Here is a 13,678-nt window from a genome sequence, read left to right on the forward strand (position 1 = left end):
CGCAACCCCACGCCCCGGCAACCGTAGTAGGGATTCTTGTGATCCCATTGGTGTCGTTCCACACCGACATCTTTGGCGCGCCAGGTAGGGGGCGCAATTGTGAGAATCTGGTCTAATAGTTAGCCTAGTAGTTCTTCGTCGCCATGGCTCCTAAGAAGAAGATGACCTTGGCGGTCGGCTCGTTGGGAGCCGAACGGCCCGTGCCGGTGCGGGCGGGCGGTCGACCGGTCGCAGACAGGACCCGGGCCGCGGTCCGCGAGCACCAGCATCGCCCTGGTAGTCAGAGCCTGGCGAGCGGCGTCGTTCGCGCACCAGACAACCGGCTACATGTCGCCGGATCCAAAGACGGAGCTGGGCCCCCCGCAGGTGGCGCGGGGCCCTCCAGGGGTGTCGTTGTGCCACCTCCGGGCGGCGCGGCGACCTCCAGGATGCCCACACCGGCGACCACTGCTTGCTCTTCCCATGGTGTGCGCGTCGAGCAGCGTCACCGCGTTGGTGACCCTGGGCACCGCCGTGGGAAGAGCCCCGTGCATCGTTCGTAGGATGAAGGGGTTCAGCACGCCCGCCGAAGCACTGGCCAAAATGGCATGCAGCCGCTGGGTCGTGACGGAGCTCCTTCTAACGTAGTTAGAGGTCAAAGCGCGCCGCGATCCACGTAGCTGTCGCCGCCGCCCACGCCGGCAGATGCTTTGTCGCGCGCGCAGCTGCTCCTCGACTTCCCTCCTGCTGCGGAGAAGCTTGACGAGTGGAGGGCCACCATCCGGAGCCTCGTTGCCATCGCCAACAAAGACGATCCACGAACGGCGGGACCCTCGGGTCAGCGCTCCACCGAGCCACGGCATGCTGGCGCTGGGAGGACCGGGTGAGTTGCGGCCACGGTGCACTCTCCTCCTCTTCGCCAGCCACCGCGGGCGTCGGCCCGTCGTGACGACGCTTGTGATAACATCTCCATAGCGTCGTCCGACCCGCGGACCCTCCGCGACCAGCGCCAGGTCCTTCGGGAACGAGCTCACGAAGACGCTCGAACCACTGTCGAACGCCGGCGCAAAATGCGCCGCCAGTCGGACAAGCGGGCGGGACCCGCTATGGACCACTCGGCACCGGGGGGCTCCGGCGGCCTACCTTACAAGGTGGGCTGCCCGGCCTTTACCCGTGAGCTGCGGCAGTTCCAGTGGCCGTCCCACCGCACATTCAAGCCCGACGTCGGCAAGAAGTACACTGGCAAGACTCACCCGTCTGAGTTCCTCAGCATCTACACCATCGCGATGTAGGCTGCTGGGGCTCGCAACGACAAGGTGCTTGCCAACTATTTCCCGCTGGCGCTCAAGCCCAATGTGATGTCTTGGTTGATGCACTTGCTGGTGGATTCCATTTCTTCTTGGTCGGATCTGTGCCATGAGTTCGTTGGCGCCTTCATAGGAGGCCACCAAGCTCATGGCCAGGCCAGTGATCTGCATATCATTCCCTAGAAGGAAGGGGAGACCCTGCACAAGTACATCTAGAGATTCAGCCGGCTGCAGTACAACATCCCCGACGTTCATCCCGCCACTGTGATTAGCGCGTTCCACCAGAACGTGCGCAATCACAAGATGCGTGAGGAGCTGGCGATGACTAAGGTTAAGGATGTGGCCGAGCTCTACGTTCTGGCCGATAGATGCACCCAGGCTGAAGAGGGAAGGAAGTACCCCGGCAAAGACGCCGGTGCGGAAACCGACTCTACCGATAAGGACGCCGCTACCCCGACGAAGAAGGGCCGGTGTCGCAACAGGAAACGCAAGGGCAAGGCCGTGCTTGCCATTGAGGGATCTGACGACACCGGTGCCGGCAAGAAGGTCAAGGCAGGCGCTCCCGACAAGGAGATTGTCGGGTGCGCCGCCTGCCGGGCCTTGGAGGCTACCCACAAGCCAGGGAGCTCCGGCAAGCAATACTGCAAGATCCACCGCACCAAGGGCCACGACCTCCGGAACTGCCGACAAGTCGAGCTGCTTGGTGAGAAGCAAAAGGCTGAGTACGAGAGGCGGGTGAAGGAGAAGGACCAGGACGGTGCCGAGGGATCCGGCAAGAAGCGTGGCGGCCAAGGAGGCCGCCCCGGCAAGGACAACCAGCAAGAGAGGCCCGCCCGGGGCCGCGACAAGAAGCAAGAAGACGATGATCACGATGAGGACGACGAGTCTGGTGAGCAAGGGTTCCAGAAGGCTATGGAGGCCATGTGCGTCGATGGCGGTGCCTCGCTGCATGCCTCTCACCGCCAGCTCAAGCAGTGGGCGCCTGAGATTACAGCAGCAGAGCCGTTGTTCGACACTCAGAAGCTGCTGAAGTGGTCCAGCACGCCCCTCATCTTTGACGCCGAGGACCACCCTGACCGCACTACCGCGTTCGGGTGTTTGCTATTGTTGGTCTCACCAACGATACGCAACCTCAGGGTGAACAAGATGTTGGTTGACGCCGGGGCCGGCCTGAACCTGATCTCGCCTGTCGTGATCAAAAGATTGCAAATCCCTGATGGAGACCTCGAGGAAACGGGCATGTTTCAAGGGGTCAATCCGGGGAGGAGCCAGCCGAAGGGGAAGGTCACACTGCCCATGACGTTTGGAGGAGAGTTGAACTACAGGACGGAGAGGATCATCTTCGACGTGGCCGAGATCCCCTTGCCTTACAACGGGATCCTCGGCTGCCCGGCACTAGCCAAGTTCATGGTGGCATTGCACTATGCCTACAACATGCTAAAGATGCCCGGGCCGTTGATCATCATCTCCGTCCCCTCCAACAAGAAGGACGCATTGATCTGCGCCGACCAACTCTACCGGGAAGCAGTTGTAGCAGCTGCCGTCAAGGCACCTGCTCCTGCCGCTGAAGGCCCAGGAGGGAAGAAGAAGCCCGGCAAGACCTCTTGCACCCACTCCGGCAAGTGCACCTCCTCGGAGTGTTGTGCTACCGTCGAGGACGTGCCAGAGAGCTCTACCGACAAGAGCAAGAGATCCAGAGCTGAGCCACCATAGACCAAGAAGGTGCCCGTCAGGGAGGATGGCACGGGAGAGGCCTTCACCATAGGCTCCACCCTCGACATCAAATAGGAAGGCGCGCTCGTCACCTTCCTGCGGGCGAATGTCGACGTGTTTGCGTGGCAAGCATCCGACATCCCCGGTGTTCCCAGGGAGGTGATTGAGCACTACCTAGCTGTCTGCCCCCACGCGCGGCCCGTCAAGCAGAAAGTCAGAAAGCAGGCTCTGGAGAGGCAGGAGTTCATCACAGAGGAGATCAGGAAGCTGGAAGCGGCAGGTTTGGTGAGAGGAGTGCTCCACCCGATGTGGTTGGCCAATCCGGTAGTGGTGCGCAAGGCGAATGCACTACAAAAAAATACACTTCCGTGATGATACGTGTTTGTCACAGTAGGTCGCATTTTTTGTCATGCATGTACATCCATGACAAATTTATGACAGAATCAAGATAGTCATACCTGTGCTGTCGTAGAAGTGTTCCATGACATTACCAAAATTATCATCACGGAAGTGTCCACTTCCATGACGATAAATCGCGTGTCACAGAAGCGCTTTCGTCAAGGGTGACCGACACGTGGCATCCACCGTAGCGGAACGCCATTAAGCTATCGGGTTGGGTTTTGGATCCGGTAACCCGTTAATAGCCTCGACCAATGGGGATTTTCCACGTGTAAAATCATCATTGGCTGGAGGAAACACGTGTCGGCTCATCATTGGGACAGATGTCATCCCCTCACTGGACAGAAGGCGCCTATGATACGTCGACACGTGGCACGGCCCAACAGTCACTACTAGAAAAAGGGCTATAGATGGGATTGACACTAATGGCGCACCAGACAAGCGGTGTGCCATTAGTATATACTAATGGCGCACCACCTTCTGATACGCCATTAGAGTTGAAACTACTAATGGTGCACCTGGCGCAGGGTGCGCCATTAGTATCAAAAAAAATATTAACTAGTGCGCCTGTCCAAACATACTAATGGCGCATCCAGACACAGTGCGCCATTACTAGTTGTAACTAGTAATGGCGCACCTGGCCCAGGGTGCGCCATTAGTATCAAAAAAAGTTTTTTTTTAACTAGTGCGCCTGTCCAAACATACTAATGGCGCATCCGGACACAGTGCGCCATTACTAATTGTAACTAGTAATGGCGCACCTGGCCCAGGGTGCGCCATTAGTATCAAATTTTTTTTTAACTAGTGCGCCTGTCCAAACATACTAATGGCGCATCCAGACACAGTGCGCCATTACTAGTTGTAACTAGTAATGGCGCACCTGGCCCTGGGTGCGCCATTAGTATCAATTTTTTTTAACTAGTGCGCCTGTCCAAACATACTAATGGCGCACCACCAGAAGGTGCGCCATTAGTAACCTGGATTACTAATGGCGCATTTAGAGTTGGTGCGCCATTAGTAAGTGGGCCGCAACAAGATATTTTGGACAGCCTCTCCTACCCACACTCACTTTCTCCCCACTTCATTCTCTCCACCACCTCCTTGTCTCGGGTGCCTCCTCTTTTTCACCTCATTTCCACCATAGATTCATTCAATTTAAGTGGTTAAATTACCTTGTTTTGATAGGTAAGTAAGGGGGGAAGCTATATTTATGTTGTTCTCCCTACAACAATGTGCACATCCACTTTTTATGGCCTAGCTTGATCTATGTATGTTCGTGGTGTTGCATATGTTTGTGGTGTTGCATATGTGTTTGTGTTTGGAGGTGTACCTATATTTGAAATGCGATAGTTGCCAATATTTTGCCGGAATGTTGATTCATTTCCGTTTCGGCGAGAATTTTGGCATTAAGCATTCTTTTTGGTCCTATTTTTAGGGAAAGTCATGCCAAATTATTTCTTGGTTCTAAAATATCGTTTTGCTCTACCCCGCAAGCGACCATGGTCCGCATGATGACCGAAGGCATCGTGAATAGGTTTTTGAGGTCCGTGAAGGCCGAGATGCTTCAAAAGAACGAGACGGAGATAAGATGTCCGTGTCGAAGATGCAAGCTGAAGAGCCTTATTGCGGACCCAGAATCCTGGCAGGTGCGGGACCACCTGCTCTTGCGTGGTTTCATGGATGGCTATTGGTGGCAAGGTGATGAAGATGACTACGAAGTCGTCCATGGGGGCCGGGCAAGAAATGAGGAAGGGCAGCAAGACAACCACCGCGGCTCGGGCGGGCGAGAAGACGAAGAATCCCCAGGAGATGATCACGACGGTGATGCTGTACACAGTCATCATGTAGAAGATGAAGGACATGATGATGAGGAAGATACCGGAGCAGACGACGGACATGATCATGAAGATGATGATGCCGGCGGAGCAGATGACGCTGGACCATTGATGGGCTGGGTGCAGGACCCTCATATTCAAGAGCTGCTTCTCAAGCAGACGGATAACGCAAGAGCTGCCGCCCGAGAGAAAGCCAAGATGGATCAACTTGAGTTAGACGCAGTTACTCCATTGTATGAAGGATGCAGGCCTGAGGATACCCGCCTGAAAGTAACGCTCATGGCTCTGGAGATGAAGGTAAAACACAAAATGACCGACGCATGCTTCGACGAGAACATGTCATTCTGGCACGAACGTCTTCCCAAGGGGAACAAGTGCCCGACCAGTTTGGAGGAGGCGAAGAAAATCGTGTGTCCTCTGGATTTACCGCATGTGAAATACCATGTGTGCATGAACAATTGCATCATTTATCGGGACGAGCACGCGGAGTCTACCATATGTCCGGTGTGTGGCGTCACTCGATACAAGAAGAGGAAGAAAGCTCCTCGAAAAGTGGTGTGGTACTTTCCGATCACTCCTCGTCTGCAGCGGTATTTCGCGGACCCTAAGGTAGCAAAGCTCCTGCGTTGGCACGCGGATAGGGAGGAGAAGAAGCGAGAAGATGACGCAAATGATCCGGAGATAGATAAAAAAGACAAGATGCTGAGTCACCCTAAGGATGCGAGCCAGTGGCAAGCGTTGAACTTCGAAGACCTAGAATTTGGGAATGATCCAAGGAACATCGTGCTGGGCGCGAGCACCGATGGGGTCAATCCGTTTAGCAGCCAGAGAAGCACACATAGCACCTGGCCTGTGTTTGTGTGGATGTACAACCTTCCCCCTTGGTTGCGCATGAAGAGGAAGTACATTCACATGAGTATGCTAATTGAAGGACCGAAACAACCAGGGAACGACATCAATCTGTATCTGGGGCTGCTGAAAGAGGAGCTTGACACGCTGTGGAAAACGCCAGCCAATACGTGGGACGCCGCAGAGAAATAATATTTCCCTATGAGAGCCGCGCTGCTCACGACGGTGCACGACTATCTCGGTTACGGATATGTCGCGGGGCAGGTGGTCCACGGATTTTCTGGATGCGTCAGGTGCATGGATGACACAACGTATCGCTAGCTACATAGAGATCCCGGGTCTTCGAAAACCGTGTTCATGGGACATCGAAGGTGGCTTCGCGACGATGACCCGTGGAAACCGAACCCCGAGGACGCCCGCGTACGAGGAGCGGCGAGGAAATAGACGAGCTGTTGAAAAATTGGAAAGACTGCCCACTCCCGGGAAAGAAGCAAAAGGCGGCAGAGCCGGGAAAGAAGCGAAAGGCGCCAGAGCCACTGCTGAAGGTATGGAAAACGAGGTCTGTTTTCTGGGACTTGCCGTACTGGAAGATCCACCGTGTGCCTCACAGCCTTGATGTCATGCATATCACGAAGAACGTGTGCGAGAGTCTGCTTGGTACCCTGCTCAACATGCCAGAGAGGACCAAAGATGGGCCGAAAGCAAGGGCAGACTTGAAATCAATGGGCATCAGGCAGGAGCTTCACGCTATATATGATGATGATGATGATGATGATGAGGCAAAGCAGGACACGGAAAGTCGTCGCAAAGGCAAAAAGGCCAAGAAGACCGGAAATGACTACCCTCCCGCGTGCTTCACTCTAAGTCAGGAGGAGATCGAGCAGTTTTTCACCTGCCTCATAGGAGTAAAACTTCCTTACGGTTACGCGGGGAAGATAAGCAGATACCTAGACCTAGCGAAGCTGAAGTTCAGCGGGATGAATTCTCACGACTATCACGTGCTGATGACGCAGATACTTCCAGTTGCAATCCGTGGGATCATGGACGCGCACGTCCGTGAAACGCTATTTGGCCTATGCAACTTTTTCGACGTCATCTCTCGGAAGTCTGTTGGCGTGAGGCAACTCAGAAGGCTACAGGAAGAGATCGTGGTGATACTATGCGAGCTTGAGATGTACTTCCCGCCCGCATTCTTCGACGTTATGGTGCATCTGCTGGTCCATATCATGGACGATATCATCCAACTTGGGCCGACGTTCCTGCACAGCATGATGCCGTTCGAAAGGATGAATGGTGTCATCAAAGGATACGTTCGCAACATGTCACGTCCAGAGGGAAGCATAGCCAGGGGCTTTCTGACCGAAGAGTGCATCTCCTACTGCACGAATTATCTAGGCATCGAGAACCCCGTTGGTCTGCCCGTCAACAGGCACCTCGGCAGGCTCGCTGGATAGGGTCACCGTGAGGGTCGCCGCGAAATGCATGTCGACTTCGAGGGTCGACTCGCCGACTTTGAAAGAGCAAACCTAGTCGCGCTACAACACATAGACGTGGTCGATCCTTGGGTGGTAGAGCAAAAAACCTTTATTAAGAAGACGTACAATGACCGAGGCCAACAGAGGACGGACGGAGATATACTCAAAGAGCACAACTCATGTTTCACGCGTTGGTTCAAGCAGAAGCTTCTGTCGTACCCTTTACATGAGGATTCTTCCGCGGAAGAACAACTCATATTCGCCTTGTCACAGGGCGCCGAGCACAACCTGATGACCTATGAGGCGTACGATATCAACGGCTGCACATTCTACACCGAGGCCAAGGACATGAAGAGCGATGGTTATCAGAACTCCGGGGTAACGATGGAATCCTACACCGGTAACGACAAGGACAGATACTACGGAAGGATCGAGGAGATCTGGGAGCTGAGCTACGCTGGAGATAAGGTCCCGATGTTCCGTGTCAGATGGGCCAAGAGCGTCCTAAAAGAAGACCGGTATTTCACCACCATGGTTATACCCGAAGCCAAATCCAAGACCGCAGGCGCAAACGTCACCGCGAAAAATGAGCCATGGGTACTGGCTTCCCAAGTGGACCAATGCTTCTTCATTACCGACCCGTCAAAGCCCAGTCGTGTTGTCGTGAGGAGAGGCAAAAGGAAGATCATCGGAATGGATGGAGTAGCCAATGAGCAAGACTTCGACAAGTACGGCGACCCGAGAATCGAACATGACGACGATGATGAAGTAGCAGCATACACCACAAGAAGAAGCAGGACCACCCTACCTAAAGGACGTCCGTTCCACAGAAGAACTCCATTTGCGAAAAAGAAGGGCAAGAAGATTGTGAACAGATAGCTAGCTAAGATCGATTGTATTTAAATCGTAGCCTTCATTTCTCGATTGTATTTCATGGGCACTTTTTGAACTATAATGAATATTTTTAAATTTCATGGACACTCGATCTCGATCCCCCTCCATCTCGATCGCTAGCTATCCCACCTCGCCAGATCCGGTCCCCCTCGCCGCCGAGCACCCCCCGGTCCACCGGCCCCCCGCACCCCGCGCACCCTCCCCCGCTCCACCGGCATTACTGTTTGATGATATTTTTTAAAAAATTATTACTGTCTTATAAAAAAATATTACTGTTATGATTTAAACAAGTTTGAACATATTTAAACACAAATAAATATCAAACAGCATTTTAAATGCATAAAAAAAATTGTGGAGCCTGGGAATCGAACCCAGGAGCTCCTGGTGTGAGAACCGGCTGCTGACCAGTCGAGCTAGTAGAGGGAACTTGGTGTGGATCAGGTAAGGTGGAAGATAACCTGTTGGCTCGAGCAGAAATCAAAAAAAAATACTAATGGCGCACCAGGGTGAGGTGCGCAATTAGTATGGATGTACTTATGGCGCACCAGGGTGAGGTGCGCCATTAGTATGGATGTACCTGTTGGAAGATAACCTATCCCCTCTCTCTCCCTCGCCCTCGCCCTCGATCCCCTTCCCCTCTCCTCTCCCGACGCCGCTGCCCCGCTGCCTCGACGCCGCCCCGTCGTCCTCGTCTCCGCCCCGACGCCGCTGCCCCTTCCCCTCTCCTCTCCCGACGCCGCTGCCTTGTCCTCCTCCTCGCCCCTCGACGTCGCCCTCGATCCCCTTCCCCTCTCCTCTCCCGACGTCGCCGCCCCGTCGTCCTCGTCCTCGCCCTCCTCCTCGTCCGCGCCACCGCCGCGCCGCTCCGACCTCCTCCTTGTCCCCTCCGGCCTCCTCCGCCTCCTCAGGTACTGCCCCCACCTCTCCCTCCCCCTCCGGCCTCCTCCTTCCCCTTTGTAAATTTTAGGGTGTAGGGTTTGCAAATTTTAGGGTTAGGGCAGTAAATTTTAGGGCAAATCTAGCACAGTTAGCAAAGTTAGAAATCTTTTAGGAAATTAGGGTAGTAGCAAAAACAGTAGCAATTTAAAAAAACAGTACCAAAAAATTAGGTATAAAAACAGTAGCAAATAAAAAATATTAGCAAATATAGCTAGGGTAATTTTGTTTAGGTATAAAAAACAGTAGCAATTTCTGAAGAATAGTAGCAATTTTAAAAACAGTAGCAAAAAAATTAGGTATAAAAACAGTAGCAAATAAAAAAAGAGTAGCAAATATAGCTAGGGAAATTTTGTTTAGGCATAAAAACAGTAGCAAATAAAAAAAAGCAGTAGCAAATTAAAAAAACAGTAGCAAAAAATTAGGTATAAAAACAGTAGCAAATATAGCTAGGGCAATTTTGTTTAGGTATAAAAAACAGTAGCTACAATTTGTAAAAAGCATGAGCAACTGATCTGATTCATCTCATCCTCTCTCGATCTGCAGGATACAAGTGGAACAAGGCAGGGGCGTAGGTGCTTGCTACTCAGGCACGGCGGCAGAGCCAAGCACACCCTCCTCTCCCAAGGTACCAACCCCTCTTCCTCTCCCCCTGTATATACTGCTGTCCAGTACATTTTTTTGCTCAATTTGCTGCTGTCCAGTACATCTTGTTAAAATTGCTACTGACCAGTACATCTTTGCAATATATGGTGATGTGTACCATTCTTGATAGGATGTATCAATTGTAGTAGATGGTCAAGAAGATGTATAGAAAAGAAAAATGATGGTTAGGGTGGTGGCCTAGTTGTATAGGATGGTTAGGGTGGTGGCCTAGTTCTTTGGGCTGTCTTTGGCTGTACTTAGAATAATCCGCAGTTCAAAAAAATACCATGTCAAGTGTTCTTTCTCTGAGATGTTATTAAATAGACATAGAGAAAAAAATGGAACTAAGTTACCTAGAATGATCATATTGGCCAACTATCTTGAAGTAGAGTATTCATATTGGCGAGCTAGCAAGTATATATGATTGGTTCCCTCTTTGCTTTACTTGGTTCAAATTTCAAACTCTGCGTCTTTTTAGTGACAAATCCCAATACGAAAGGCGGAGCGTGCATGCATATTCAGCTCATTACACTTACTCATTGTGGTTGGGGAGTTTTCAAGTGTATATGATGTGTTTACTCTTAGCAGAAATCATTGATAGTTTTATTAATACATCACTTTAACATTGGTATCGGAGAGAAAATACAACTAGGTCACCACCCAACAGTGAGAAATCTGCAATTCTCAGAAAGTAATGGTGGAGATTTTTATTCTTCTAGCCAGCGTAGCTCGAAACTTCCAGCGTAGCTCGAAACTTCCAACTAGGCCACCACCCAACAGTGAGAAATCTGCAATTCTCAGAAAGTAATGGTCAAGAAGATGTATAGGATGTATCGAAGAGAAAAACTTCCAGCGTAGCTCGAAACTTTTTCAATCTTCAATTCTTTGCATACATTGGCACACACCCGACGTTCATGAAACATCTCGGATGCCACCAGCAGTAACCTGCGCGTCCCTGCTACTGCTACCTGCAGATTGCACAAGTCAATTATCTGTTTTATTTGCTTTAACATAACGGAATAACTAATGGTGGCTGCCTAATGATGACAGACTAAGTTTCTGATTTATTTTGTTATAGGAGTGTAGATTCATTGGTAGCAATTGTTTTCAGTGTCTCATGTTGCTTGTAGTGTTTTGTCCAAAATGTTGAATGATACTGCTTGGAGATGCATATATTGTTTCACCTCTTCACATGCCAATGTATTTTCCATGTTGTGATGGAGGCCTTTTTTGCCTTGTCCACCCGAGAGGCCCTTGAGTTTGCCGGAATGTCGATTAACTTCCGTTCTGGCAAATTCGGGTACTCCATATGTCCTATTTTCAGCAAAGGTCATGCTGAAATTTTCCGTGAATTTTAGCATGACTTTGCTAAAAATAGGACATATGGGGTACTTGTGAGTAATGCATGGGCCGGGGTATATTAGTAGGTAATTAAGTAGGATCAAGTGCCCCGGCGTACTTGTGACTAATGCATGGCTTTTAGGGTGCCTCGGTGTCGATAAAAACCGAAATGATGAAAGCTTAGGCTTTTAGGGTGCCTCGGCGTCGAGAAACCCTCAATGATAAAAGCTTAGCTTTTAGGATGCCTCGGTGTCGACAAACCCTAAATGATGAGACCATGATCTTGTTCCTTGACAATAACCAACTTTTTGACCAAACTTTGTTCCTATTTAGAGAGAAACATGGCCAACAACGATGAGGCCGGGGGTTCGAGCGTCAAGCCATTCTGGAAGCTGTCCCAGGAGATGGAGGAACAACCTCACTTGTCTGAGGACGCCGCCTTCCCCACCGATCCTGAGACCACTGATGGTACCGCCGAGGATGACCCTACTGATGCCACCACTAATGGTGCCGCCGAGGATGCCACCACTGATGATGGCGGCGCACGCACAGATGGCAGCCAACCGAAGAGGCAACGGAAGGACCGGCGCCCGACCGTGCTCCGCACCCTGAAGGAGGAAGTTACTGAAGTGGACTCCCACGGGAATCCAACGGCGCCCGAACGAATAGTCAAGGGGTACTCGCTTCAGCTCGGGTGCATTCTCCGGAGCACCGTCTCGATCAACATCGAGAACCTGAGGCATCCTGACCGAGGGAATTTGCGCAACCTCCTCTTCACGAAGCTGCACGAACGATACAAGTTCCCCGCTGAATTTGAAAACACAAGCCTCAAAGGGAATAAAGTGAACAATGCTGCCCTCACGAAGATGAGCAAGGCCCTGTCTACTTGGAAAAGCAATGTGAAGAGAATGATCGAGAAAGGTGAGAGTTATGAGAAGATCAAGGAGAAAAATCCTTCGATCACCGAAGATGACTACAACGACTTCAAGATCAATTGCTCGAGCACCGCAAACTCCGAATCAAGTAAGTGGGGGAAAGAAATGCGGGAGCTAAACTTAGGGGAACAGACACTCGGTCCCGGCGGTTACAGAGTGGCGGAGCCTATATGGGACAAGGAGGAGGCGGACCGTGCCGAGCAAGGCCTACCGCCCCTCTTCGATAAATATGGTGACAAGCAGACCAGGAACTTTGTCAGGGCCCGGTACAAGAAGGACCCGAAAACAAAGGAGCTTACCACGGATCCGAAGACCAGGGCGCTTGAGCTTGTTCTGGTAAGGAATACACCCCCTCGTAATTAGCTCCATATGGTTGCATTCTAATTAATGAAGCCAAATTTCTAAATGGTTCACATTCCTTCCGCAGGCGACTAAAAGCAGTAGCGCGGGGTCGACTAAGAGCAACCCATGGGACACCACTCTAAATAGGGCGTTGAATGTAATGAAGAACAAGGATAAGCTCAGTAAGCCGACGTCAGCTGGTCGTGTGGCCGGCAAAGGCTTGTCGACAAAATGGTCTTCATACTATGACACTGCTTGGCGAAAGGAGAAAAAGACCAGCTCGGAAAGCCAGGCGCGCGAGGTTCAAGAACTCAGGGCACAGGTGGCGCGGATTCCGGAGATTATCCAAGAGCAAGTGCAACAACAACTCGGAGCGACGACCACCGCCATTGTGCCTACCTTGATCCAGGGGATTAGTGCGTGGATTGCGGGCGGCCAACAGGGGCCGCCCCCGATTCCTAGCTTCACGGCCAGCAACTCGCAAAACGCGATGGCGGGGCCATTGGTGTCTCCGGCGAAGGCGGCATTGGTGTCTCCGACGCCGGCACGGGAGCTTAATGCACCCGGGTGTACGCCGGCCGGCACCTCTGCAGCAAGCGGCCCCTCCGTCAACTGCACGCCCGCCGTTGGCGGTGCTCGACATTAGCCGAGCTCAACGCCATCATCACGGTATCTAATTAAGCCTCTCTCGGCCGAGGACTTCATCTCCTTGCCTTTGACTGGGCATCCCTAACGCCCTACATGTTTTCGCAGGGCGCCGCCGATGTTCCGTGCACTCTCCTGCACTTCGTGAACAACGAGTTGGTCGATGTCGCCAAGGGCAAAATCGTTCAACCGGGCAACCCCTTGTTCCACGGTACCCAGATGCCACCCAACTTTTTTAGGGTTCAACTGGTTCGGGTGCTGCCAGGCTACGACGAGGTGTTACCTCCGATTCGACCCATCGGGGCCGACGATGATGACGTGATGAACCTCAGCGCCTGCCTGAGCTGGCCCCTGCTTTGGCCGAAGAGCCAGATTCGTTTGGG

This window comes from Aegilops tauschii, chromosome 5, assembly GCF_002575655.3.
Source record: "Aegilops tauschii subsp. strangulata cultivar AL8/78 chromosome 5, Aet v6.0, whole genome shotgun sequence".
Classification (NCBI taxonomy): domain Eukaryota; kingdom Viridiplantae; phylum Streptophyta; class Magnoliopsida; order Poales; family Poaceae; genus Aegilops; species Aegilops tauschii.